The 27119-nt window shown below is 47.5% G+C and overlaps 1 protein-coding gene across 1 annotated transcript in view; it reads left to right on the top strand.

The window, feature by feature from the left end:
* The window catches only part of LOC134093412 (FERM domain-containing protein 5), a 128622-nt gene that overhangs the window by 57011 nt on the left and 44492 nt on the right, over positions 1-27119 (top strand). The gene's annotated exons all lie outside the window — the stretch shown is intronic.

Genomic DNA, 27119 nt, shown 5'->3' with positions numbered 1-27119 from the left:
GTTGAGCTCAGAAGGCAAAGATCTTTAGGCAAAATGCATTGTCAGGCTCCAAGGCTCTGTCTTCCTCATCTTCCCCCTCCCCACGAGCAGATTATACACCCCAGCCTGACTTGAGCGGTCAGGCCAACTCCAACTGGCCCTCCGCTCTCCCCTGGGTAGACAAGCCTCCTGTCTCACTGCCCGCTTGGACTGTTCCGCTGTGTAGCCATACCTATGGCGAGCCAAACAAATCAAAAGAGTGGCCAACACAGACACCACCCATTCAACTGCACTTTGCGCTATTAAGTCAAGCTGCGTTAACCTAAGACCATCGCCCGCGGTCCAGTGTTACAACTGCGCTATCGAGTTGGCTAACCTATTCACCCACACCCTGATTTAGGTGCTCACGGTGTGAGATGACCTCTCAGGCCTCTTGCCGTCCCCACCGTATGCCCAGTTCTCTTGTCTCCCATCTCTGTGCAGTGTGCTGTGGGGTAACGGTCGGTCTCTCTCACCAGGATTTAGGAGCTCAGCTGTGCTGCGCGCTACGCTAGTCAGTGCTCTGATGCTAATGCACCTGCTAGACTATGCTATGAAGTTGGAGCCACTCAAAGCTGCTATTGAAGTGCAAAGTTTTTAATCATGGGAAAGAAAAAAAAGGCCTCAAAGAGAAAGAAAGAAAGAGAGAGTGAGTGAGAGAGAGAGAGAGAAAATGTCTGTCTGTCTGTCTGTCGATGTGTGTATGTGCGCTTGAATATGATAATCTATCTCATGGTAATATCAGGCTTCAGTGAGCTCAACCCTTCCATGCTGTAAGGATCATGTTCTTTCTTTTACATCTTCACCCCCCTTTGATGTGTGATGAAATCAGGACATACTGTAGAGACACTGCTAGTCTTGAATGGAAGAGGTGCACATCCAGGAAAGGTAGGAGGCGGGAGAGAGCACATCGACAGCATTCTGGTGCCACTCTCACCGCCCCCTCAGAACGGCAGTGATGCCCGTGGGGTGCCCGGACAAGTGCCAGCGAGAGGTGTTCATCACATGATAGTGCACCTGGGTTCCACTCAGCCATCTCGGTGATGCCTCACTCAACAGACAACAGCCAATCCCATCGCTCCTCTCTCATGCTGTTCAAGTGGTCCAGCCTCATTCAGTCACTTCTGACTGTCACCGCTATTGGTGAGCTTCTGTCCAAGTGTGCCAGACAAGAAGACATGCGCAACATCAATCAATTTGAGTCCGTTCCATATGTTCAGCGTTCAGGTTGAGTAGATTAATGAAATATCAGTCCGACGCCTGACTCCTAATCTGAAACATGAATGTGACGAGGGCTTACATTTACAGCGTGGATCCTACAGTGGAATGGAGGGAGAGGATGGTGGAAGATTGTTTTTATGCAAAGTGGAAAGGTTCATTGTACTGTTTCAGTTCAGAACCTCCTGCAATGATTAATACAGGAATCAGTAGGGATGCAACGGTACAGTTTTGCCACGGTTCGGTTTGTATCACGGTTTTTGGGCCACGGTAACGGTTCGGTTTCAATATATCAATATTATCTTGGCTCTAGCATACAGGAGGTTATATTTGCCTTTTCTATTTCAAATCAACAATGTGCTTCTACTTACACTTGCAGAGTAAATATTAAATGCATAGCCAGACACAGATGAAGCAGAATCACAAAAATGTATTATAAGAAAAGAACACCATCATTGCCTTCTGTCATAAACAGGCAATATTATCCATAGTGAAGTGCAGCATAAAGTAATGTGTAATTATGTATTTATTATACCACTGCTTGGTCAAATTTCCTATTGTGGTGCGCTATTTGAAACGTGCATTATTTTTCTATATACCGCACGGCTATGATGTAGTTCCCTTCTTTTGGGCTTATTACACTTGAATATTAATTCGCCAATGTGAATGTAACGGTAAAAACAGCAATGTTGCATCTAAGACAGAGGCAATATAAATGAAAATGATAGTAGCAGTGGTATATATCAACTCCGCGCCCTGTGCGTTTCTAGGAAAATAATGCACTTATCGAAGTGTCCGCCTGCGGCGTCGGGTCCTTATTACCACTTCGAACGTGCATTATTTTCCTATAAACGCACGGCGCGTCGTTGATTATCCCTTACCTGTTGTCTTACAGAACATACAGCCCTTTTGTAATATTAAGTAGGTTGCATAAAATGTAAACTTTAAAAGTCACTTTCAACTTATCTCTTACACACTTCGTACAGTTCAGGAATCTTACTGCTGAAATGCGTGCCGGAGGGGATATTGATCGAGCAGCACGGAGAGCTAGTTTGCCACCGAAAACCCAACCATCCATTGCTGCAGCCTTTCGGCAACAATATTCCTATAATTCCCAAAAACACAAAGACATAACGAATGCGATTGGCGTGTTCATAGGAAAAGACATGATGCCCTGCCGGGTATGGGATTTCGCTACATGATAAATGTTCTCGATCATATAATTCCCAAAAACACAAAGACATAACGAATGCGATTGGCGTGTTCATAGGAAAAGACATGATGCCCTGCCGGGTATGGGATTTCGCTACATGATAAATGTTCTCGATCGAGAACATTTATCATGTAGCGAAATCCCATACCCAGCTCTCCGTGCTGCTCCACTAAGGTTACAGCCGGGTGATGGTGGCGCAAATGGGCCGACATGTTGGATGTGTTACCTTTATTAGGTGATCGTTGTGAAGCAGTGCTTGCACACTGTGCTTTGTTTACTGACGGTCTTTTTGACTTGTTCGTAGGCTACTTCGAATGTCGCCATGATCGTGCAGCCGCCGGTAAAGTTTGTTTCTTCTCACATGACTCCTTCATTTGCATTTCAACGTGCCTATTGGGTCTTGGGAAATTCAGTAAAATTCTGATTGGTTGTTGCAAGGTTGACGAGAGGCAAGCTGAACAGTCAGAGAAAACTCATCCCCCGGGTCCTAAGCACTCCTTACTATCGCTCCCAGGCTACGCGCGTGCAATAACCTTGTATTAAATAAAAAGTTTAATGTCGCGTATACCGAAATATTGCGGTTTAGGTGAGTCTATTGAACCGAACAGGCCAAACCGAACGGTTCAATAAATTATTGAAAACCGTTGCATCCCTAGGAATCAGTATGGGAAGTAAGAGCATGAGTACACACTATTGTATTACATGCCTTATTCATACTGCTGTGCCTCAAAAAGCATAACATTTAATGGAGAGGATCTCAGAATCAGGCCTTTCTACAGCTGTTATCGAAGCATGCACACATCTCATTTCTCTTGTCTTTGAGACAAAGTTTGTGATGAACAAATATCATTTGTGCCTTGTCATCCTCTGGGTGTTGCCAAGCATGCAAGATCCCGTGGACTGCAGTGCTTCATCATATTATCGCTCTGTAGTGATGGGGCATCTGTGGCCAAACCCTGTCATCCTCAGACGGCTCTCTCCAAACTCTTCCTCTTCAACAGCCCGAAATCAAAGCTTTTTAAGGGCTTAAAAAGCAGGAGAAAGCCCTGACTTAGCCCGATGCAAATTCTTTCCCAGAACCTTTTTTTTTTTTTTTCGCTGAGCATTACTGTATAAATGATGAAATGAAGCTCTTTAAAGCAAGGAAATCAGGCCGGGGTGCATTTGAATTAGTTATAGATGCCTGGGCGAATCCAACGAAGAAAACAAGTCTGGCATGATTGAGTATACACTAGAAGAAAAGTCTAGAAAGGCAGCTTAAAGAGAGATATCCTCAATTTGAAGCTTTGAACCTCACCCATAGTAGCTGGTTAACAACTTAGCTTATGAATCCCATAAATCATATTCACAGCTGTTAAATATTCATGGAGAGCGCAGGATATAAGTGCTCCAAAGAGCCAGGGCACTGCGCTCAGGTCTTTGTGCAGGACTGAGCTGCAGAAAAACCTGTGTCTGTCTTTTTCACAGGCAGAAAAGGCCTAGCGGTCAGGACACAGAGTGCAAGATTGCCCAACGGAAGACATTTAGATTGCTGTGAGATGAGCGGCAGACATCTCGTAGAGAAAGCGTCTCAATCATCTCTGTTTCACCTTCACGACGCACACCACTTTACCAGTTTTTTTTTTGTTTTTTTTTATCCGCCTATTTTCATTTTGTGGCTGTAGCGCAATCTTGAGAATGTTGCTTCGGAAGCAATATCACTGCACCGTGCCAAGTGTGTGTCCTCGGTAACCTGTAAGGAGGACACAGGAGCCGACCTGGGATCTCGGGAGAAGAATGAAATGTTTTGTCTGGGTAATTGCAGCAGTCTTGTTGTGGTTGACAAATTCACCGGAGGGTCACTGGTAGAATGAAGAAGTCTATGTCAAGAGCGGAAAGAATGGCCATTAGAAAAGAGTCATAGAAATCTTGTAATCAGATTAAGGGAACTTGTCAACCTTTTTTTTTCTTTTGTAATACAAGCCTGTCGATTGATTCAAGTGCCAATTAATGGGGAAAAGTCATCGTCAGATGCCTGCTATATGCCAACCTGGCAGAATCATTTAGTGGCAAGCATCAGATTGCTGCTGAAAACCATGAATGGCATGACTGCACATTTAATTAAGATCATATGTACGACATTTTTTTCTCTGGAAATCAGAGAACAGCTAGTCAGAAGCTGTTGAGAGTGTTGATGGTTTTCCTTGGCTTATGTCAGGAACTGTATCTGTATTTTGACAAATTGGGACATTTTGAAACATTCTTTTGATGCCAAATGTCATATGTAAATTGAAATAAAATTGACTAGATAACTTCTGATGTTATTATTATGGATTAGATAGATTAACTACATTATTGTGATGGTTTTGTTAAGAGCTGCCATTACAAAATGTTTACTATATTTTACACACATCTGATGCTGATATAGATATAGAGAGGGATCAGTGTTCTCTCAAATCAATACCTTACATAAGTGGAGTGGGAGACTGTTGCAGGTGTCTTGTGTGTGTGTCGGTGTGTAAATATGTGTGCGTGTGTGTTAGTGTGTGTGTCCATAGCTCAGTGTGTTTTTGAGCTGCGGTATTTGAAAGCACACTTTGAGGAGTGAGTCTGTTGTGTATGGCGATGTGAAAACTCTCTTGGCTCGTCGCAGTATGCTGACAGAGAGAGAGAGACAGACAGAGAGAGAGAGCATAACATAGTGGAAAAAGAAAGAGGACCAGACAGCGAGAGAAATAAGGCGTGAACAAATGAGATTGATTAGACTGAATGAAATTGGTAAGGATAGATAAAGAAAGAGAGACAGAGAGAGAGAGAGCCAGAGAGAGAGAGCAAGAGAGAGACAGCCCATCTTCACAGAGACTGTAACAGGGAGAGAAAAGGTCATGGTGCATAAGGCCCTCTGGCTGTGATGCTGACAGGGGAGGTGGTGCTGGGAGATGGAGTTTTTTTGGGGCACTGGTCATCCACCGATGACATTATTCTCTCTGAAATGCCTCAGCCTCTCAGGCGGGAATGCCGAGGCACTGGGAGCTAGTGGGGGCGGCGGGGGGTTGGGGGGGTTTGGGCTGCTATGTCACATGAACACAAGTGTGTCGAAAGGATGGTTCCAGCTGGACTCAGATGGACATGGTTGGTAAAGAGGTTAGCGGCAGGTCGCCTCTTGCAGGTTGCCCACCTATGCCTCATGTATCACGAGCCCCATCACCTCAGGCAGCTAATAACCCCAAACTGATGAGCATGTCGAGCACATAGACCACACAGACCAGAGGAAGCTCTTTCCTTACATTAGCCTTAGGATGGCCGTGGGACTCCAACGGGGTTGTCTGAGATGACGGGCTTCACCCAGGGAATGTGGAAGTTGAGATGACACCATAGCAGCAGCAACTGAGTGAATAGAAAGTAAGAAACAGGCACAACACCGCACATTTCCCTCTTCTAGTCCTTTCCTCTGGTGGGAATCCAGATATGTTTTTTAGAGTATTAAAAAAACTACCTTTTTTTTTGTTCACTGTCAAAATGTTCTCCGAACACTTTTATTCAGTTTACAGAATGTTCTCAATCTCAACTTGCATTGACACTCTGTGAATGCAGATGGTGTTTGGGAGGTGTCTGCAGATTACCCGAATCGTCTGTCACAAACACCTGCCATACACAGGCGTCTGCGTGGCATACTGTCCGTCTGTCCAGCCCTCGCTCTGTGCTGCCGCCTGGCATCGATGTGGAGGGATGTGGCCCAGCCTTATCAGTGCCTGCTCCCCTGGGAATGCCCTCAGCCTGGGAAGAGTGCCACTTAATTGGTCTGCGCACGTAATTAAAAGCTGGTCGTTTTTAAGCCGATCTGATAATGGACTTGATAACACATAATAACGTTTCCTAAAATAGAGGCAGAGGACTAGAGAGAGAGAGAGAGAAAGAGAGAGTTCGCTAAAATTGGCCTTTGAAATGCTCCTCGGAAAATGAATTGAGAAGTCTTTTTTTCCCAATTTATTTCTGGGACGCTTTAGCTTCATTTTCTCAGGAGACCCTGAGCTGCGATGGATCCTGTTCAGTGAGGATGGAAATTACCTTCCATGTGGAGGACATTTTGTTGTTGTAACAGAGGCTCCTAGCAGAGCAGTTAGCAATAAAGCAAGCGGGGGCTTTTAACTGATTGTGACTTAGGGACCAACATTCTGACTAAGAAAGGAAACTGAAGATCATATCTGAATAGGAAATGGTGACTTATCATTGAGACATTATTGAATACATGGTCAGAGAACACTAGCACTGCTGTTGCAGAATATCATAGCAAAACACCACATCATTCATCAGGCCTATTGCATTTAGAACTCACCAGTGTGTCTGGGAAAGCAATTAGCCACCTTAAGTTCATGATTCACAGATCACGTACTGTAGGCTATCTGTTAAGAGAAAAGTGTCTGTCGAGTGGCTTGGTTGTAGACGGTTGCCATTTGGCTGGCTTGGTGCAGCCATTGATTGCTTTTCTGTCTCTCATATTAGATACATGCACAAGTCTATGAGGAGATAGACACAGCAGCTCAGCTGCAGGTTACTCACTGCTCTCTCTCCCTCCTCCCCGTATAGTATAGCTTGCTCAGGGGTAGGAATATAACTCCGCACGGTGATTAATGGTTTTGGCCACCGGCGTGTTCATTTTTAATGGGCTGGTTCAGATGAGTCAGAGATAGATGGTTCCTCTCTCCCCCATGTTGGATAGTTCCCAGCGCCACCGATATGAATATCCCACTGAAATGTTAATGGAGACACCTCCCACTGGGTTGCCTCGACAGCTGAATGGTGCCTGAACACTGAGGAGGGTACTGACTTCAGAAAAAGAAGAAACACCCACAGCACAGGGTTATGGGGATGATTGGAAAGTGTACAGTACACACAATTGGGGAACACACACTTTGTTCCAAAGTTATCACTTAGACATTTTAGTAATATATGAGCACTAAAAGTATATTAATGAGTGTTCGTATGGATTCTGTAAATTATAATAGATCGCCTGTCGCTTTAACTGGTCATATGCAGATGCTTTTGTTTCTTCCATGAACGAGAGACTGTCATGTAAATGAATTGCCGTCTAAACAAGCATTCGTATCCATTAAGATTGTTGTTGTGACTGTATGACTCACTTGGAGTGTCTCCCGATTCCCGAAGCAGCCTTCTCAGTGTGGCGTCTGCACTTATCATCATAGAACCTCAGACGTATTACCTGCCACTGATGGATAGCCGCCGGATGCGGTAAGCGCCTTTTTTTTCAGGGATGGCCACCTGCCGTGCCAGCTTGGTGCGCAATCAGAGATGTGTTTACAGGCCTTTGAATTTCCTCATTTACACGGCTCTCTATGTTTTGTCAGTTTTGTCGTGGCTCGCCACCCCACCGCGCTTGATTGATGTGAGCAAAATGAGGCGCAGCACTTTACTTTTCCGAGTTTCACCGTAAGAGATCTCGGTGACTTTGGAAGGTTATGCTGATGTCAAAAGCCAAGCTTGTTATTCAGTCAAATTGTTGTTATCGTTGTTGTGGATGAAATTTAGTTTCATGTTAGTACATCCGATCACAGCATATGCTCGTAAAACTCACTGTCTGTGGAGCACCTCAAGCACACCTGTTCAATTAGGCCTTTGACCTTTAACCCCCCCCCCCCCACACACACACACACCTGTCCTTTGTTAAGAGCCACCTTGAGTACCTTGAAAGGCACTATACAAAACTAAGATATTTTTATTATAATTAGATGCTTTTCTCTTTAAGAGAGTTTAATCCCTCAACTCATTCAGCTGCCATTCATGGCCCCATCATATCTAAATCAGCCAGGGCACACTCTCCTCTACCTACCTTGCAGCATTTGAATTTCATAAACCTAACCCCCGATGATTTGGGCATTCATTTTGCCCGGAGAATGACATCTCCTCTTGCTAACTAAAGTCATGGCTAGGCATTATAACTGACGCCACTGCAAATCTCTCAAATGGTCTGACTGTCACTCCACGGAACAGTGACCAATTAAAGAGTGCAGTCAAATGGCCCTTGTCATTTGATTACCCAGAACACCGGTACAAAGAGTCCTTGCTGGGGGAGAAGAGGCCTCTCTATCTGTGTGAGCAATATTCGACGCTGCCCCGCCACATCAAAGAAGCCCCAAATGTGGGGGTGGGTGGGAGTGGGGGCACCAGCGTGGTGGTGGCTGTCGGGTGGCGTTGTCTCCTGGATCTCCCGTTGTGGCCTGCAGTGTTTTTTTGGGAAGAAGTCCATTTGATGCCATTAATATGTGTGTGGCTTGTTGTTTGTTGTTGTACACATGGAAGACAGCCAAGGCGTGGGCTTTTTAAAAATGATGATTTTTGTAACAGGTCTTTTTGAAGTTTCTTTTGATGCTCCTAATGGCAGGCTCTTTAGCGTGCCTGGCTGTACGCACGGGCTCTGGCTGATTAGTATAGGCATGAGCATTATTACTCTGTTTGCTAATGACTAATGCAGCCCTTTAGATGAACCCCTGATGTCAGACTCAAGGGTGTTTAATTTGTCACAAGTAGCCTCCTTTTGGCACCCCCACACATTGACAGACATGCTGATTATCTTGTTTTAAAAACTGGCTGACTTTTACTGTAACAAGCTACACTATTTGTAGAGGTCACTGAGCCCAACCGATATTTCAGCAAACCACACCTTTCAGTTACGTATTTGTGTATTTGATTCAAAATCTGGCAGCTGCATTGTGTATTGTGATGCACACTTGACCCATCCTAATCCATTGATACATTTTCTGATAAGTGCTCTGACATGACACATACAAACACAAACGTATAGGCGCCAGAGCCCCGAGGCTTCCGAGTTTTGGTGCAGCGGCTCCTTCTTGTACTCCTGTCAGAGTTTTAATGAGTTTTGGATCCTCAGAGAACTTGCTTAGACTGCAGTGCAAATATCTGCAGAACGGCAGGCTACCGCTACACAGGCGAGGCGGCGGCGGCGGGGGGGGGGGGGGGGGCAATAACTCAAGCGATCTCACTTCTGTCATCGTTTTCGTCCCTGAAAAACTCTGTGTTTCCAAGTGATAGACTGTCCTTACCCTCGCTGCAGTCCAGCTTAGTATTGAACCAGCAGTAGCACTGCTGGTGAACTGTTGGCCTTTAGGGGTTGAAGAAGAAACACTGACTGATACATTTTGTGACTGGTTCATTCATGGGTTTAGGTCCTCTTAAGAGGGTTTTGTTTCCTCTGTCCTGTGAAGTAAACAGGAGTGTGCTGTAGGTGCGTTTTTTCCCCTCCTAGCTAGCCGAGTTTTGTGCGGCGGTGGCATGCCACGCTAAGTCGAGCGGACTGGTGATTTGGGGAGGCCTAATATCATGGAGCACATGACAAATCGTGTTGCATTTTCACTGGGTCTTCCTGTCTCTTATAATTTAATGAGTCGACACAAATGTCCTTTGGTGGTTATCTAAGAGGGCACTATTGTAGAGGGCACTGTAGGGAAGGGGAAAAAAATAAATAAATAAATACATAAATAACCCAGGCGTCGGAACAGCGCGTTGTCTCTCAGCAGCAAATCCTTTTGTGTATGACAAATAAGATCATTACTTCATTTTTCCCAGCTTAAGGAAAGCAAGCTGCCATGAAGTCAAAATGTGTGTGAGTGTGTGTGTGTGTGTGTGTGTGTGTGTATGCATGTGTGGAAAGGATCTCAAGGGAATGCCCCATTACTTACCCTTTACAAAAGGTCACATTGCTGTTTTCCCTGGAAAGGACGGAGGGGAATAAAGGCTCGGCTATTGTTTTGGGGGCAGCAGAGCAAACATGACCGCCACCACTGTACGCCGAAAATGTCACCGAGCGATCACACTCTCCCTCACCTTGGAATGTCAGAGGCAATCAGACATTCTGTTCACAGGAGCGGCGGGACGTTGCGACGACAAGCCCATTCATCTCTTTTGTCTCCGCCAGTGATGCGTTCTCTGTGCCACACCACTGCTGTCGTCGTGAGACGCGGAAAAATCCCCGCTTGCATCAGAGGGAAGCAGGCAGATGGCTTTACGGGGGATTTATGCACCCAAGCCCTGCTCATCTGAGTGTGTGTGGTCCTGGCCTTGGTCTGAGAGACCAAGTGGATGAGCATATGAGTTTGTTTTCACTGGTGATCTTTGTATGCTAATACAGGGGTCGTATGTGTGTGTAGTATGTGTAGTATGAGTGTGTGTCTCTGTCTATGTGTCTGTGTATGTGTGTGTGTGTGTGTGTGTGTGTGTGTGTGTGTGTGTGTGAATGTGTGTGAATGTGTGTGTGTGTGTGTGTGTGTGTGTGTGTGTTCAGATTGTCCTTCTGGATTGGAGCAGTGAATTCCGGAGGGTCAGAGAAGCGCTTTAATCACACGGGGGAATAAGAGGCAGATAAGCCATGCTGAACAGGCCTCCCTGTCTGCTCTGGCTCCGGCCCACCCTCTGTTGGCCCCTCCACTCTCCTCCAGCGCGGACCGTTTCCTGTCTGCCTTTAGCTTCCACACAGCATATCGACTGGCCCGCCCACTGATCAATGTTTGCCAAAGATAAACCTCATTATGCTTTTGAATATGCTGCGTTATAGATTGCTACGGGCTGCTGCTGGAGTTGTGAGTTGATGTCTGAATGCATTAGCTTCTAACGTTTGGTGGAGCAGCGGCAACGTCACAGACTGACATTCCGTTAACCGGCGTTGGATTGCCGCCGTTGCGAGTCTGTGTCGCTTTGGGTAAAAGAGTCTGCTAAATACTTCTAACTTTTTAACTTTACCTTTTAAGTCTGTTATGATTGCGTCTTGAGCTCGCTTGAACTGAGTTTGCTTTATTGTTAGAACAAAACACACACACACACACACACACACACACACACACACACACACACACACAAACAACATAATCTCCTGATGTCTTTCCAGACGCCACCTTACAACACAAGGCCAGTGGGTGTCTGGCTCTGGAATGCCACCCTTCCTTGGCATGACTGGCGAATCCTGTTAATGAGTAGAGACTCTATCAAGGCAGTTGGCAGGGCAGATTCCTGTGTCTGGCAGAAGGGCACTCCAAGCCATGAATGTCTTCTTCACAGTGTGTGAAAGAGCTGTCAGTGGCACGGGTGGCTATATTAGCATGAAGATATTTAGCACATGTTAGCACATGTCATCACGTGGGGTTAAAGAGTGTAATATGTTAAGTTAGCTGATCATATACACAGGGTGAAGTTCTCAAGGTTGTGATCTTTCATGGGTTTACAACCTATGACATGGTTCTGCTCTGCTTCAACTGGTATATTGGTGAAGCTTGGATGTGATGTTTAACCACAGCATAGAGCTCATGCTATACAGCTAGTATTAAATCTAAAGGAATGAACCAACGACTGCTGATAGTTTTCGAGATGCCAAATTTTAAACGATGATAGACCTTTAGTTGTATTGAGTTCTCTAAGATCTATAGTGCCTCAGTGCTCTAACTTCAAGTCTCCGGAACATTGCACTGCTGCATTGTTGTAAATAACTCATGACCTTGGCCTTTCCAGGAGTGCCTCAGTAGGCGACCTTTACCAATGACCTTGACTGATGCTGTGCCCTTATCACTGGTGATCAGCTTGCTGTCTCACAGTCTAGAGTGTGCTGGGCTGCCACTTTTATCCAGCATTGCCTAGTAGAAGTAGAAGTTGAAGTGAATCCTGAGATGACTCGGTGCTGTGAGTCCACTGCTCTCCTCCAAACGGGCGCCTTGATGCATCGGCGGATGGAGCAACAGCAACTAGCTTACTTTTGAAGTTGCAGATTTCACCACTGGCAGACGGGGCTCCGCTCGAGCTACGAGCCGCACGCCGCCGACGTGCCACCCCACTCCCCGCCCGGCTGTCAGTCACTGTCATCCTAATCTGCGGGGTTTAAGTCTGCCGGAGTTATGCGTGGATTAATTTTCATGAGCTTCAGCCCTGTTACTGGAGATCTAGGGCAGTACGGCATGTTATGGGGGAAAGTGGAGGGATTTGCCCTGATTGGTGCCGTGCCAGAGACGAGGGGCAATTGCGTAACACAAGTGACGGTAAATATAACACAGACATGACATCAGGGAATAATGTTTTAATCCTCCTCTGAGTCTTTCGATGTTCTTAAACTGCAGAATGCCAGGCTGCAAGAATATTGTTACAGAAAGTGGTGAAATTATACTCTCGCGTGCAGTGAGGAAAATACCATTTTTTTCAGCTGCTAAAAATGTGTAGTGGAATAAAAGGACAGGAGGAAAGTAATCAGGGAGCTTTTGGGAAGGAAGGAAAGTGACGGCCCTGGGTGAGGGGTGCCATCTTGTCCTAAAGATGCTCTGCAGTCTGCACCCTTGGGGGGCAAAAAAAAAAAAAACGCAACTCCTCAAGGATTATGGACAAATGAGCTGCTCCTCAGATGCCACCCAAACAGCCCTTCCCCACATCCACAATAAGCTCATGTACCACAACAGCCTCATGTACATACACTTTTCCTTGAGAAACATGCTCAAATGAAGTTGGCTTCATAATGTAAATATACTTTAGGTCTAATAGCCTGGGGGTTCCCATGCTGCCAGTGATTTGATTCACCCTGCTAAGGCAGTCTGGAAACTACCGCCCTAATTTTTGCCTGAGATAGGGGACCAATCACAGAACGGGGGAAAGCAAGATGATGCTGAGCTATGCACAGACACATTTGATAGACATCCGTGGCGCCCAATGAACGGATCTGGGCATTTTTTCAAATACAAGAAAATGAATGTCTGGTTGCCTGACCACGTCTCATTTGAGAAGTGGTAGGCGCTAGCCAGGCTAGGTCTACTATGCTTTACGTAGATATAGATTATTATAGCTTCATTTTTAGCCTGTAGCTTTCCTTTTATATTGGAAGGGAAGTCACACATAGCTTCTCAACATTGGGAAGAGGTCAGACTAAACAAGTGGCAAGCAGCAGTGGAGAGTGGGGCTACACATGTCTAGAGTGTACTGTGTGCCCTAGATAAACAGTGCGTGTTTACTCAGCATGCCAGTAGGCCTCTGTCCACATCAAATGATTGACAGTAAAGTGAATCCCCCTTCCACACACACACACACACACACACACACACCACTGGTTGTCTTTCTTTGACGTTTTCTTTTTTTTTTGCTGAGAGTAGGCTATTTGAAGCTGAACATAGAATCTTGTTTCACATTCTGATGGTGTTTCTTCGGAATTGCCACTTCCAGTAAATGACCACTGACCGCAAACATGCTGTTTATTCTTGTGTTGTGCTACTTTGGAACGGCATTATTTATTTACTACATGCCATATGTGTATGACTGTACACAACATGTTAATTAAAATTGTGTCCCTTGTGGTATATTTATGAATTGCTCCCCTACTGTCTTAAGATGGCCACACTGAATTATTTCTTCGACAGTGCATTGACAGACCAAGTGAAGTCCTTAAGTAGTTTACCTTTTAAATAAATATAACATTTCAATGAATATATTGATGTTTGCCATCTTAGAGCGTATAAGCCTATACTATAGAGCCCTTTCTTCAGTCACTCCTGTTGCACCCTCATACTGTGAAAACATGGCCGAGGACCTGCTTTTCCTTTCTTGTGGCTAAATCTGCTGGGATTGGAGGCGCTGAATAAAAGATATAGGCGGCACATGGACGCCGAGTGTAAGATCAGGGTCATTAATAATGGAGGGTGCTTTCCCTCCAGTCGTTTGACTACCCAATGGACTGAAAATCCTGTCAGAGAAGCAGAACTGCTCCTGCTGCTTGGCTGACTGACACACAGTTTCCAAGCCCTCCTGCGGTCTTCTGTACCGTGCTCCTATTGGGAATAAGGTACTAAAGATGGTTTAAGGTAAATATTCTATAGCATACATAGGCCCAGAGATATTTCCTACAGGGAAAAAAACACTTTGATGTTATTCATAATGAAACAGAATTTAATTGACCGGTACAAGGCACAGTTCAAGGTTGTACACTGAAATTTGAGGTCTGGAATTGCACTGTGACTTGAACACATGTCCTTGTGATTTGAAAACATCTCCGTGTCTGAAGACGTTAGCTCTTGTGCAGCGTTACGAGGCTGCATTGTGTTCCCTTAATGGAATTCAGGGCTGGGACGTAGGCTAGCCTACTGTAGTTGTCAGCCATGCCTGATGAGGTCTGAGCCGGCATCCCCAGTGGGAGTGGAGGAGCTTTTGTTTGCCTAATGAGAGTCTATGGGACACCTGATGCTCCCTCCATGGTGACCGCCCCACCCCCGCCCCCTTTATTATAGTTCCGCTAAACTCTCCCACAGATCGGATCCGGCGATGATCAGTGGTGGAGTGGGTGAGCGAGCCACCTCCGCGGGAGCTTGTCAGGGTCTTCATTGCACACTGGTAGACACTGTGGCGAATGCCGGCGTCGTCGCGGCAGAGCAGAGAGTGAGGTGACACAAGCGTTCCTGTGTCTGTGTGTGTGCGGAGGATTAGCATCGAAACAATGTCTTAATGCGACGGCGGATGGATGCACCAGCGATGCGGGTGGGAAGATGCGCGGGATGAGGGGAGGCAATAGGCTTCCCCCCGACACCGTGTCAGGCAGTCGGCTGATGACTCACCCCCCTTAACACACACACACACACACACACACACACACACACACACACACACACACACACACACACACACACACACACACACACACACATACACATACGCTCTACCCAATCCAGCGTAAATCAGCCACACATGGACTTGACATTTTCCCTGCGATGCGGCTGGTTCTGCCGCCGAGTATGCTTAGTCACCACCCTCGGCTGGGCTTTTCCCTCCGATTCTCAGGAGACGCTCTCCGTGTTTGGGCTTTTGGGAGCAAGCGAGACGGCAGCGCTCGCCGGCTTCGTGATCAATTGCCCCATGGCCTGGAAATCCTGCCGTTCAGCCGACACGGTGCCCTTTTCACGCATCACATTGCAGCACAGTTACGGGAGCGGTTGGCGCACTTTATTGGACCGCAACTGGTCGATGCTGCCCTTTAAGCAAATGCAATAAAGCTTTGGACTGGGAGAAACATAGTCCAGAGGAAGGGCTGTTATTGCTCTGGACTCTGCCTGGATGAGCTGGACGGTATGGCTTGCCTGGGAGCCTCTCTCTGCATAATCTAGTGCTCATGTCTGGTCATGTCTGTGTGTTTCATAATGTGATATTGCCTTTTGAGTGGGCGCCCAGTGTTATGAGACATGTGGTCATGTGAAATGAGTTTTGGGCTTAGGCTATGCTCTCTGTGTAAACTGAACGGGACGCGCTGACTGAAGCTCCCTCAGAGTAGCCTATAGCTGAAGTGCCTAATCTCCCAGGCCAGTGACAGTGGCCGCATGGCAGTGAAGCAGGCTGTGCTTCATTTTAGGGGCTTTTAACACCCCCACCTCATTCTCCCTCAGCCGTACCCCCTCCCCTGTCTTATGCCAGCTTGACAGCTGGCTGGTGTGTTGACCATGCCCCCCCCCCACCCATTTCAATTGTGGCCTCTTATTTGTAAAATATGCACAGGCACCCACTGTGGTTAATTGTTCACAGTTCCATTTCACCTTACTATTTGCATAATTGCCACTTGTGCCGCGTTGATAATGTGCTAAGCCCCTTGTGCTTGCTCCAGCTCTGCCCAAGAGCTATGCTTTCTCTTTTCCATCTTCCATCTCTCTCTCTCTTTCTCTCTCTCTCCATCCCCCTCTCTAGCAGGTGTCATTCTGCAGCTGCTATCTGCATGTTTAACAGCCCTCCCCCCACCACCATCACTTCATTTCAACCAGCAACCAGGGCTACACCCTTGCGATTGTGTGTGTCTTTGGCTTGGATAGAAAACTAGCCCTTTATTTGGCCAGTACCAGTGTGACGACAAGGCACTGAGGCAGAGAGAGCAGATTGTTAATATAGTGATTGTGCGGCTGGCATAATTAACTCTTGGGCTTGGCTTTGTGCGGGTAGGAGAACAGGGCTGTGCAGCCTTGAGATGTGAAGAGCATTTTCATCCGGAGGCCCTTCGGAGAATCGACCGCCTATGCCCGTGCTTGTGCTTGTGGTTGTGTTTGCTTTAAGTGTTTACTTCACCTTGATTCTGTCTCTGGGTCTTGAATGTTCATTTAAAGCCCATTTCTATTCACAGTGGTGTATGTGTCTGTCTGGCTGTCTGTGTGTGTGTGTGTGTGTGTGTGTGTGTGGGCGAGAGTGAGAGAAAGAGAGAGAGTGTGTGAGAGAGTGTGTGTGTGCGTCTGTGTGTATGTGCATCTCATGTGACGATAAAGAGTGAATATCCCATCTGGAGATAAATGATCCTGAAATGATTAAAACTACCATGCAGCCGACCTCCTGCCTTCTAGTTAATTACATGCCATAATGTTGTCATGCAAAAATCAGGACTACATGAAGCCTGTTTTAATACCATACCGTGAAAATACACCAAGTTAAAGTTGTAACTCCTATTGCTCTAGCTGAAAATCTCTAGTGTATGCAAAGTTCTAGTCCCTATGTATTGAATTGCCAGTTGAGCAGCAAAATATATTATAGTTACTGCTTCTTTTTATGATTCTGTTTTGGAGAATTTTATCTCAGCTCTCATGTGCCATGGAAATTCAGAGTTTTTGAATCGAGTGGACTCTTTTTGTTTCAGGGCTTTCAAAAAGTGTGATGAGAACTTTTTGATGTTCATTTTTCAGGATATACAGTACATTAGGGTTGCAGTAGGCTCTGTCTTCTTTTTAGCGGGGTTTTGGAAGCTGCGGGCTCTCCTGCTGAGAGAGTGAGAGGGAGAGACTGTGTGTGTGTTCGTTCCTCCCACAATCTACAAAGTTGCAGCCACAACTTCAACTCAAGATCAGGGAAGCTGGTTTTGATCCTAACCCAAATGTACAGCAATGCACCAGCGCAAAATTCAGAAGAAAATATAACTCAGCCTAGTTACTCTTCTCGTCTTTTGGTTCCCAGCGTTTTTTCACATTAGCGTTGGATGGACAAGGGAGACTAGGTGTTGGTCACTCGTGTGGTTCAGGGCTTGGCCTCTGGAGAGTGTCAACTGTCATTTGTCAATTCGTAATGCCACCCTCAAAATGAATCAAAGTGAAACTGGATTGAATTGGGTGTGAGTGTAGTAGGTGGAGGTGGGGGTGGAGGCGGTGTGGGTGCGGGTGCGGGTGGAGGGCTGTGGGTGGAGCGCGAGGTGTTCAGAGGACACTTGCGATGGAGTCTGGCGCTCTTAGACAGCTGCGCCTGCGGGTGAGTGGCTCCCAGGAGCCCACGGGCCTCTCCCCTGTCACAGGGACTTAGCGTGCGCCCTCCTCAAGCGCGGCCACCTCCGTCCAAAATAATGCCGCCCGCCCCACCACCCTCCACCCTCGGCCCCTCCAGCCCCAGACGCTGCAGACGGAGCGATGACAGAGGCATCACCTGTCCTCAGAGCCGAGCCGGGCCGGGCCGCCGCTGATTTATGAGCCCGCTGGAGCGTGATGGGACTGGGGACGAGGGCACGGAGGACGGGCGGGCAGCCACATGTTGTTTATGCATCCGTGTGTGTGTGTGTGTGTGTGTGTGTGTGTGTGTGTTCAATTTCTGACGGAAGGAATTTTTAAATGTGGCTGAGTATATTGTGTTGGTGTTAATGTGTGTGGACATTGCTGTTTATTTCTGTGTGTGTGTGTGTGTGTGTGTGTGTGTGTGTGTGTGTGTGTGTGTGTGTGTGTGTGTGTGTGTAGCTGTGTGCCTCTGCTGGTGTTCGTCCTCATAAACACACACAGTCCTCCATTCCAGTCCTCTGGAAGGGCATCCAGCCTCATTTTCACAGTGGCCTGGGCGGCTGCTGCCAGCGCTGCTGTTGTGTCTGACTCACCTCCCCTCCTGTGAGGAGCAAGAGCCACTGAGTCAGAGAGGGAACCTGCCCACTGTGGAGGGCCACACACACACACACACACACACACACACACACACGCTAACACACCCAGACACACGTGCGCACAGTCCGCACACACAAACAGACACATACACATACACATACACATACACGTACACACACACACACACACACACACACACAGAAACACACCCAGACACACACACACACACCTCACCACCCAAAGACTCCAGCCCTCCTCTCAATGACAACCCTCTCAGGTACACAGGGGACCTGAAGGCAGGGGAGTTTCACCAGGAGGCTTTGTATGCAGTGGTGTCCTTCAGCTAGATATGAATGTGTGTGTGTGTGTGTGTGTGTGTGTGTGTGTGTGTGTGTGTGTGTGTGTGTGTGTGTGTGACTTGTGTGATTGTGTGTGTGTTTGTGTTTGTGTTTGTGTGTGTGTGTGTATGTGTGTGTGTGTGTGTGTGTGTGTGTGTGTGTGTTCATATTTATGGTGGAACATTCACCAGAGAAATACCCGTGCAAAGAAAGAAAATCTCAGCTAGTTTTTTTTTTTAACTTCATGCTCTGAGAAAAAGCAGAGGCCATCATCATGTCTGAGCAGCAGGCACAGCTTCAAATACCCACTGAGACTGCTGCTCTGGGTTGCCTGCTGTTACCTGTTACCAGCCTGCAACTGTGACAGCTTGAGCCAGAATGGGACTCACTCACTGCGTGGGCTGGGCTAATGGTAGCCATTTGTGGTTGATGGATTGACACTAGCATGTCACCAGTCATCTCTTGCTCAGAGGCAGCTTAAGTGCACAACGTGCTGTATGAAGCAACATCATAATTATCAGAGTCAGCAGTGCGTCTATATACTGTATATTAGCGTTCGTTCACACGGCGCTCTGTAAACAAGAATCAAAGATGGAGGAGAGACAGAGCCACATATTGTATGCACACACAACGAAGTACAGGAAAGCAGTTTGAGGAATCAAGTGGAGTCTAAATAAGCAGAACGAGTAACTGGGTCCATCTTTTCTCCCTCTGTGTGCATCACAGAGTGCCTGGGCGAGGCGGGCTCGGTTGGACCCGTGGGTGATTTCGATGGGTGCGGCGCAGGGCTTATGCGGGGCCGCTGTGCAGAGTGGGGATCGATCGTGTCATCCATATGTATAAGGCACCGCTGTGCCAAGGAGCTGCGCTGTCAACCGGCACCCACCACCACCACCACCACCCCCCCCCCCCCCAGCTTCCTGCTGCTGCTGCTGCAGTCACTTCCCTTGTGCTAGAGCTTCGTTATCGGTACAAACACCGTACACAACCTTACACACACACATACACATACACACACACACACACACACACACACACACTCACATCGACGCAGATCCACTGGCCTACAGTGATACAAGCAGACCTAAAATGATGCACACACAAGCATGGATTCATAGACACACAAACTTACTCACCTGCAGTACCACATACAACACTCTGTAAAGCGCCATGAGACATGTGTAATGTTTTGGCGCTCTATAAGTGGAATTAAATTGAAATTGAAATTGAAATAAAAGCAGGTATACTCTTTCCATAACCACACAAGTGGACACCAAAACACACACACACACACACACACAACTTTCACACACACAACCTAACAGACTCATTTGACTTACACACAGACACATACTCACTATCCTACACACACTTGCGCATGCTCACACGCTCAAGTACACACACTCTGGAAACAGCTGGAGTAAGCAGTATTGTTGAATCTGAATTCTTGTGCAGTAATGATGAAAAGCTGACCCCCATCCCCCACAGGAAGCTCTCTATACTGTATCTAGTGCATTATAGATTTATGAGAGGCCATAACGAGCCTTTCTATCTCTGTCTTCCTCTCTCTCTCTCTCTCTCTCTCTCTCTATTACACACTCTTTTTCTTTCCTTCTCACTACCTCTTGTGTGTCTGGCCTCCCGCTCATCCTCTCGTTATCTGTGTGTGTGTGTGTGTGTGTGTGTGTGTGTGTGTGTATGGTAATGTGGCTGTCAGCTCTGGTATAAAGTGAGTGCAGTGTTTAGGGTCTCCTCCCGTAGCCCACTCACGTCGTGACCCCGCCGCTGTGGCACCTGCCTCCCTCCCTCCCTCCCGCTCCGACCGGGGGGCACCTGAGGGGGCTGCCACTCTCCGAGTACCAGCGGAGGAGCGCCATGCCCTGCTGCCATATTGTTCCACCGGGGAGATAAACGCTTCAGCTTTTTTTTTTTAATAAAATAAAAGAATAGCGAGGGGAAAAAAGTGAGCCTCGGAGTGAAGAGAAAAGAACACGCAGCGAGAGAAGAAGAAAAAAAAAAAGACCTTCAGCTGGCAAGTGCCTGTGTGTCAGCTGCATTTCTATATAGTGAGGCTGAGTGAGTACGATTGGATGAGGGTCTCTCTCTCTCTCCCTCTCTCTCTCTCTCTCTCTCTCTCTCTCTCTCTCTCTCTCTCTCTCTCTCTCTCTCTCTCCTGATTGATGTCACCGCTGTCTAACAGCAGGGTCAACTCTGCAGATTCACCAACTCTCCTCTCCTCCATGCAAATGAGCGTTGGGACTGCGGCAGAGCCCTCTCATACGGAAACCCTCAGGAGCGGACGGAGCCGAGCAGCTCAGGAGAGCGTTGTGATGTCACCGCTTATTTAGCCTCTCCCACGTCCTCCTCACCACTGAGACCACTCTCGGAATGTCACCTGGAACGCTGCTGTGATGTCACAGTTGAGTCGCCGTGGGCGATGCTCAGTGAACATGGGTATTATGGGCTGGCTGGAGAGACAGACGGAGAGGAGTGGATACTCATACAGTACGGCTTTGTTTTGCTCTCAGTAGGCTGCACCGTAAATGCACTCAATAACCACGTATTGATTTTTCTGCATTTCATTTTTTTTTTTTCATTATGAAATAGCGTACAATGAACTCACCAGTCTGCAGGCTTTTAACCAGCTCTCTTTTATATTCCACCATCACAGCTCTTGCAGTAATATCCATCTACAGCTCGTAATGGCCCCATTCCCGGCTGTCTTAAGTTAATGCATAGTGAGCCATTATGCTAGCACTCATCTGATATGCCGTCGGTGTCATTCACAGTAGTAGATGATGATTGTGTGTAATGTTAGCTTTCTGCTGCCCGCCACCCTCATGACCTGTTGGTTATATTGCTTGACCACATAAGCGGGGGCTGTGGCCGGCCGTGTCCATTGTGTTTGGCTGCCGGAAGAGTGGGTGTCAGGGACAGGGTGACGCAGTGCTGTCCGTCACTATGCGCTCTGAGCCTGGACACGGGATAGTTTATGTGGGCAGCGACATGAATGTCAAGTCCATATATTCCATCTAGCTTGTGATGTGATGTGTATGCCAAGAATCAGACTCAGAATAAGAATCACGGAAAAGAGCTTTGCGACTTTTACAGCTGCAGTGAGAAGCTGTAACACTGAAACTTTAAACCTTCAACAGACTACAGACTACACACATACCCCTCCACCCCCCCTCACCTGCCAAAGCTCTTCTATTTGTTATCAGCCTAGTTTGCAGCCATGATCCCCAGAGCCTGAACATAAAGGCGCTTTAGTGGGATGGCTTCATCATGCAGTGATGATGAGTACATTCAGCGTCAATAGGTGCTGCTCTCTGTGTGTGTGTGTGTGTGTGTGTGTGTGTGTGTGTGTGTGTGTGTGTGTGCGCGCGCGCTCACTTGTGTTCGTGTGTGCTTTTGTGTGTGTGTGTGTGTGTGTGTGTGTGTGTATGAGTGTGAGCCCTCGTCCAATCAGAGAGGACAAAGGTGAAGTAATGGCTCTCTCTAGCAATGAATGTTCTCTCAGCGTCTTGCACATTTGTTGTTGTCTTGACCGATGTACTCTTGATATGAACACAAACACATAGTGAACACATACAAAACTTCTTTTTACTTTCTTAGTTCCGTGCATTATCAACAGATGTTACGACACACACACACTCTCTCTCTCTCTCTCTCCCTCTCTCTCTCACACACACACCACACACAAATACCAATACACATACAGTGCCTGAGTATTCGCCTTTGCTCTCTATGTGACTCTCTCCATAAGTGTACACAGTCTCTCTGCCCACTGCCCAGTAGCATCCTCTCCAGACAAGTTTAGTGTAGCACTGGACTCTCAGCTGGGTGGGATTTGGCTCTGTAGCACGTCTGGCATCTCATTTGCTTTCCCTCTCTGGGGTCTCTCTCTCTCTCTCTCTCTCTCTCCCTCTCTCTCCCTCTCTCTCTCACCCTCCCATGTGTTTGTTTGTTGTGTTGGCTGTGTTTCTGTTTCCTTTCTCTCTGCGTTTCTGGGGCAAACAGGCGCATACTCCTCCTCCTCCATCCGCTACCTCTCTCTCTCTCTCTCTCTCTCTCTCTCTCTCCAGCGCCCCTGTGTTTTCATGGCCCACTTTAGGGCCGGCACGAGCCTGCGAGCGCTCTTGTTTATTCTCCGGCATCACAACACGGCCCGGGAATCCTCTCCGCCCCCTTAGCCATAGGTGCTCACCCCACCACCAGTACAACACTCACAGTAACCAGCTGGAGCTGCCTCGCTGCGTGTCCGTCAGGCTTTACCGACAGGGTGGAGGTGGGGAGTGTGTGTGTGTGTGTGTGTGTGTGTGTGGGGGGGGTGTTACTTGTCATACGACTTGACAAAGACTCATTTGCATTTGTGGTGTGTGCGATACATAAACAAAATTAAGAAGTGACAGAACAGAGGTACACGCTCACAGAGTGAGTGAGCGAGAGGAGGCGGTAAGAGTTGGAGAGAGGGAGAGAGGGAGGGAGGGAGGGAGGGAGGGAGGGAGTTGAGGCGGGCGGAGGTGACACATTTAAATGATCACCGGCTCTGGCCTACTTTCACTAATGGAGAGCCGCGTTAACTAGCTCATTTGCTGGGATTGATTTGAGGGCCCGAGGAGACTTGGCGAGCTGTTGGTCTGACGTCACCGTGACCCGCGGGCGATACTCTCCACCCTGGGCAGCCCGAGATGGGGTGGGGGTGGGGGGGAGGTTGGACGTGGAAATCTGTCGAGGTGATAGGTAGCACCCCTGTGCCCGGGCCTAATGACGCCCAGCGCCTGTTTATCACTATGCCACCGTGGGTGACACGTGTGTGAGGAGCTGTGATGGTGGCGCTCGGCGAGGCCCTACGTGCCAGCGTTCTGGCCCCGTCCTGCAGGGATAGCGTGCTCCGCGCTCCACACTTGTGCTGAGGTCGCTGGAACTGCTATGTCGGAGGCAGCAGGAGTCGTCGTCTCTGGACCCTCTGCTCACGGAGGAAGCTCCAGCTGGGGGAACAGCTGTCCCCAGCTCTGCCTCTGTTTGAGTCTCTGGGTGTACCAATGTTAGGGGGGAGCACATGTGTGTCTCTGTGAGTGACTGTGTGAGTTGCATCATCCAGCCTCTTTTTGTCGGTCTCTGTGCCATGGACTAGATATAGCACAGTATCTAAATTCTGAACGTTAGAGTTGGCTTTAGTGTGAAATGACTTACAGTAAATGAGTATGTGGAAGGCTTTTTGGAAGACGTTTGCCACAGAATAGTTTGCCTGCAGAGTGTTAGCATTCCCTTGGCCAGAGTTGTGTATATCCCCACTGCATCTTAAAAGCCTCTTTCTCTCGGAGTCATTTTAAAATCATCTGACATTTTCTACAGGCATATCTGTGGGGTCATCCACAGGCTTGTGTTTACCTAAGCTCTGCTTCCCCACCATCTCTGACTTAAAATGCTGAACATCCCCAATTAGTGGAAGCCATTAGCTGCCCACACTGCCTGTGATTAACTCTGATGGAGCAAATTACTGAAAACACACAGGCCGCTCACTGCTCAGGGTGCTGGGGGGGTGGGAGTGGGGGGGGGGCATGTTTGCTGCTGCTAACGTGACAGGGCGCAAAACGATACGATGAGGGGTGCGGAGTAAACAACCAGCGTAATGTGGCTTTACAAAAACACCCCCGCCAAGCTCCTCCGCTTCGGTCTGAACGGGCGCGTCGCCGAGTCGAGACGCTCCCTCCCATCCCTTCCTCCTCTCCAGCTCTGCTCGTCAGAGTGTAGGGGAGGAGAGACCGCGCAGCCAGACTAATTAGCAGCGTTGTCCTAGCCGGCGCTATCTGGCCGCGCCTGTCCAATGAGCTGTGCCGCCCGCCCCACGCACCCACCTCTCCAGCCCACCCTCCGGTGCTCTCCGGCATGTCCCAGACTCCATTATCTCCGCTCCTCGTTTAGTGCGTGTGGTTTGGGAGACGGGGGCAGAGGGGTTACAGCTTGCAGTGGAGGTTTTCGGTATGTGAGAGAGGAGAGAGAACACAACACGAGGGGAATGCCTAATTCAGTTGGCTCTCCTCTGCTCGCTACAGCTCTATGTTCCTGTGCCCCCCCATACCCCCCCATGCACACACACACACACACACACACACACACACACACCCACAACACCAGCCCTGCTCTCCTCTGAGACCCTTTAGGCCTTGTGTGGGATCAATAAATGCTTAACTGCTTGACGAATGAGATGAGTGGGTAAGCGCTCCCTTCATAAAAACCTCCTCTCCGTGATCCCTCACACTGATCGCGTAGACATGCGTCCCATATTCCGCTTTAACATGCCGTTTAATTCACAGTAAACTTACGCTGTAGACAAACGAGCTCTTCAATTAGCCTGTGGCCTCTTCACTTGCTGTAGTTTTAATGGAATGTCTACAGAGCAAGGTTACGTTGAAGAGATGTCACCTTTGCCTCAAGCTCAAGGTTATTTCAACAGACGCTTAAGATGTGCTTTTTCTGAGGTAAATGTTTAATGTGGAGTTGGTCTGTGCATGTGTTGAACGCCTCCTGCATGTGTTTAACACTGATCAGTGGTGTGTGTGTGTGTGTGTGTGTGTGTTTGTTAATGGAAGAGGGTAGGACGAGGCTTAAGACGGAGCCTGAGTCCCACATCTGTAATCCTCCCTGCCCTGCTCTCATGCCAGCTCCCAGACCCCTCCACGCTGGGCACAGAAATGTGCTAATGACACCAGAGAAATGACCGCGGGCTCCACCGCTACCGAGCACTCATACATGAACTCTCTCTCTCTCTGTTTCTCTCTCTCTCTCTCTCTCTCTGTTTCTCTCGCTCTCTCTCTTGCACACACACTGTGCACATGCACTTTCCATTTTGTGTATTCTCTCACTCTCACACTCAGACGCAAACACACACACACACACGGACACACACACACACACACACACACAGGCAGATGCACATTCATATACACACATGCACAGAAAGACATGTGGCTCCAAAGCCCACTCCTCCGATAATGGAAGAGCTCTATCTCTTATTAATGGGCTCCATGCCCGGTGCAGAATCCAAGGGCTGCGTTAATGATTAATACCAAGTGAAAGCTGACCCACACATGAAACCCTGGGGAAAATGGCTGACACCAGTGAGACCAATCCAAGCCTACAGATCTGCCATTACTGTACTCTGACTAAAAACACATACAGTATACAGACCTTCAACTGCAATGTGCATGTCCACTGTTAGGGTCTACGGATGACGAAGGACTGTCCAGTCCACTAGCACCTAGCATCTCTGTGGTCCCTGTGAGTCTCTTCCTCTGGGTGATGTTATTGTGATTGTGAGAATCCCAACGGATATGTGGTAGTGCTTAAGGAAGGCCTCTGTTTCTATGGACATAAGAGTGTAATGATCTCTTCATTGCACAGACATGGCATGTTTTTCATGAAATTGCTGAAGCAAAGTTTATGGTTTTGTTGGTTACAAAAAGTTTTATCTAATTAAAAACTCAAAGCTACCAAACATTTATTATTTTTTACTCCTTTTTGGTTGACTTGATAGGCACAGGTATGTTTGAACCTGTCGCTGCTGTTAATGTAATTAGTGTCTACATACATGGACCTGCTTGTTGTTCAGCACGTTATCATGTAAAAGTGTTCATGCGTGTGTTGAAATTGTTATTATTAGGCAAACCATATATTCGGTGTTTGAGTGAACATGTGAGGAGTAACATATAACATAACAGAAGATGCAGTTACAACAGTTAACGCTCCACTGGAAACAAATGAGGTACCTGAACAGCCTCTTGTGCATACTGTAGCCTATTATGTTAGGAGTCATGAATGAAGTCAACTTAATGTCTACTAGCAGAAATATAAGGTGAAGCTAGGGGACACAGACTCTCTCTCTCTCTCTCACTCTCTCTCTCTCTCACACACACATACACACACACACACACACACACACACACACACACACACACACACACACACACACACACGGTAGCTCTGGTGGTGATTAAGATAGAATCATTAATCACAAAGTAATGGCTTAGTGACGTAATTGCAGTAACAACGGCCTGTCATCAAAGGTGGTCCCTCCTCACAGTCCCAGAGGGGGTGTAGCCACGGCATGGGTTTTAATGGAACACAGCCTTCCTTGCACTGAGCATTACTGTAGATGGAGCAGGGCATTTGCCTGCAGGTTAGGGCTGTTTACCGTAATATGCGCATGATTTCCCCAAACGTTTGCCTCTGAGCTGTGGTCTGGTCTGTAATGGATTTTCTTTCTGTGATGGATAACACTACCAAGCAGCATGCTTTGGGGTGTTACAGCGTGTAATGCAGCCGTTCTTATGCATAGTCTATGCCCCCTCTCCCTGTGGTATTCCTGAATTGGAAAGTCAATTTGCTTCTATTTGTAGCCCTTGAATTGATAATGTTTGTCTTTCATTACATGCCAAAAATATTTTGATACCAAAAAAGAGTCACATATCAAACAGAGTATAT

Source organism: Sardina pilchardus, chromosome 10 (assembly GCF_963854185.1).
Source record: "Sardina pilchardus chromosome 10, fSarPil1.1, whole genome shotgun sequence".
Taxonomy (NCBI): domain Eukaryota; kingdom Metazoa; phylum Chordata; class Actinopteri; order Clupeiformes; family Clupeidae; genus Sardina; species Sardina pilchardus.
Note: the sequence above shows the minus strand (reverse complement) of the source record. Positions and strands in the feature narration are given on the sequence as shown.